The sequence below is a fragment of the Nelumbo lutea genome, chromosome 6 (genome assembly GCF_056320005.1).
Source record: "Nelumbo lutea isolate HS-2025 chromosome 6, American lotus-T2T, whole genome shotgun sequence".
Lineage (NCBI taxonomy): Eukaryota > Viridiplantae > Streptophyta > Magnoliopsida > Proteales > Nelumbonaceae > Nelumbo > Nelumbo lutea.
In genome coordinates, this window is record NC_142689.1 from 22,316,338 (window position 1) to 22,319,382 (window position 3,045).

A 3,045-nucleotide genomic window follows, 5' to 3' on the forward strand; every position below is an offset into this window, starting at 1 on the left:
TGATTTCAATGGTTAAAGCCTTTCAATGTGACAGCGTCCAAGGCTCCAAGCCTCCCAAATTACTAATTTAAAGAATCAGACAATCAGCCAATCAAACTATAAGACTATCAGAGTTCACTCAGATTGTAGAGACTGAAAGAGACTGAGAGAGGAAAGACTGAAGAGATTAAGAGAATAAGTAATAACTTAATAGGAGAATGGTTGAATTGGTGTGATGAGAATGGTGAAGGGATAGCTAGATAGGGCTAATTGGCTATTTATAGGAACTGAACATAATTCAATTACCCAAAATATCCAAAAAACTGTTGTTTAGTTGTTGGAAGGAGTATTTTGGTCATTGTAAAGTTACTTACAACTTTATCGAAAATATCCCCCTAAACTAGTTATTATATAGTTATTGGGGGGCATTTATGTCATTTTCTCAATCCCATAAACAGAATACATAAATACCCTCTAATATGGGTGTTTATAACTGTTGGAGTATTTTTGTTAAAAAACCCTTCCAAAAAGTTAAAACTAGCCATTGGTCCCTTTGGGAGGGGGGTGGGCAACAACTATATTCCCGGGCAGGCTGAACGCAGCCTGCTATGGGCCTAGCGAGCCATGCCGTGCTGTCCCGTGGCAGACCGTGCTGCGGGCTGGCCCAACACGACCTCTATGCCAGGCTTGGCACGACCCATGGGCCTTAATGCTGGGCCATGCCGAGTCAGTCCAAAATCATGTTGAGCCGTGCCATGCCGCGAGCTGATTTACACCTCTACGTAACGTGTTGTTCTCGCATTCGAGATGCAGAAAGTTTCTTTTAGACGCAGACGATGTAAACTCTGTTTTAGTCAATTTCACAGGGGATTATGATTGTTCAAATTCAATCCGGTATCATATTTTTCCGGCATCACAGTGGCTTGTTGAATGTCAGCGTCATGACTCATGAGAAAAGCATACGACCATGTAATAAGTCTTAATCAAAGTCTTATCCAAATGGAAAAGATATGTTATCGAAAAATCAACTGAATAGTAAATTTAAAATCACCAAACGTGATAACAAAAATAAAGTGTAATTTATCAAAATTTATGGATGGATTTTAATTGGCCAAAACTCTTTCATAAATTTTCCTTCAAATAAAACACAGTAAGAAAAAAAAAAAAGTTATCCGCAACATAAATAATTTCTCGGTTCTCCAACAATCCAACCACTTATTTTCCGCATGATAAATGCTACAATTAATGTAGCACCCACCAAACCTTAGGAATCTGGAAATCTCCAAAGATAAAGAAAGAGGAGATAAGAGAACATCAACACTCACCGTTCACCAATCACAGGATCGAAATTCCCCAGCTCCCAAACACCATTGCCATGGCGGTTCCCTCTTCAAGTGCAACAAGCTCCATCAACCCCTACGATTACCTCAAGATCGTCCCCAACCCCGACGGCACTCTCACCCGACTCACTGAAATTCCCGACCTCCCATCCACCGGCGATTCTGACTTGCTTCAATCCGTTCTCACCAAAGACGTTACTCTCAACCCCACTAATAAGACCTGGGCCCGCATCTTCCGCCCACGCGATTCGTCTCCCAATTCCCGTCTCCCCCTCGTAATCTACTTCCATGGCGGAGGTTTCATCCTCTTCAGTGCTGCAACCCAGCCATTCCACCACTCATGTGCTCGCATAGCCTCTCAACTCCCCGCCGTTGTCATGTCCGTGGATTATCGTCTCGCTCCAGAACATCGCCTTCCCGCATCCTACGATGATGCCGTCGACTCCCTTCTGTGGGTGAAGAAGAAGGCCATGGCTGAGCCGGGGGAGGGGGAGAGTTGGGTGGGTGAAGGACTACGCTGATGTTTCCATGTGCTTCCTCATGGGCAGTAGCGCCGGTGGCAACATCGTCTACCATGCCGGGTTGCGGGAGTTGGGTCTGCATCTCGGGCCCGTCAGGATCAATGGGCTGATTCTGAACCAGCCGTACTTCGGTGGGACGAGAAGGACGGAATCGGAGTTGAGACTGAGCGAGGACCGTATAATCCCTCTGCCAGTGAACGACCTGATGTGGGAACTGGCGTTGCCCAACGGTGCGGATCGAGATCACGAGTACTCCAACCCGAATGGGCCCCACTTACAGAATAGGGTGAAGAATGCCGAGATTGGGATTGGGTCCCAACCGCTACCGCGATGTTTGGTGAGGGGACACGGTGGGGACCCCTTAATCGACCGTCAGAAGGAGATCGTGAAGATGTTGGAGGGATGTGGGGTCCACGTGGTTGCTCGGTTCTATGACGACGGTTACCACGGGGTGGAGCTCTTCGAACCCGCCAAGGCAGAGGCACTGTTGGTGGACATCAAGGGCTTCGTCTACTCGTCCTCTGCACCCAAGATGTAATGATTTAATATTTCCTAAACCGTGAATCACGGCCCTCGATTTATTGATGTGGCCCCACATTGAAGTAGATGAATCAACGTGAATGGGACCACAACAATGCATTTTAAAGGCCGTGATTTGAGGGGTAGGTTATGATTAATTATTTGAGAATTAAAAGTGAGCTGTTGTAGTCGTAAAATATTCCTTCTCTCTCAAAGAAATAATATTTGTAAGTAATCATACGCAGTGCACTTAATTAATTAATAATCAACAGTTAATCTGAAACGTTTGCTTTGCTTACTCACCGAGTAACTGTGTGCGAGTCAATGAAGTTTGAGCTCTGTCATGAACCCGTTTGGGAGGGGTTTGAATTCTGTTGATGGAGCCACTTTCCATTATGATAGTTTCATTGAAAAGTCTATTTATTTTTTGAATTGCATATTTTTATCAAATAAGGCTTTACAATGCCAAAAGCCGTTAGCTAAAAGTCGTCCCAAATGGGCATCATGTCCAGCGATTTTTTGTGGAAAATAGTAGCTGAGGTGATGTCGAATGTCAAAGCTCAGATGGGGTAGTAAATACGAAAAGCACTCTATCAATCATGTGATTCATCAGGATTTATACGTGACAAAAGCAATATTACTATAATGTTATATATAACATCATGTACTCGTGCAACTATAATGTT

General features: G+C 44.4%; 1 pseudogene across 1 annotated transcript; it reads left to right on the forward strand.

Annotated features, from left to right (window-relative positions):
- The first annotated feature begins 1,230 nt into the window (after nt 1-1,230).
- LOC148847897 (putative carboxylesterase 8 pseudogene) lies at nt 1,231-2,594 on the forward strand (annotated as a pseudogene). Its single transcript, XR_016100222.1, has one exon. The product of XR_016100222.1 is annotated as a putative carboxylesterase 8 pseudogene (transcript).
- Nucleotides 2,595-3,045: the final 451 nt, after the last annotated feature.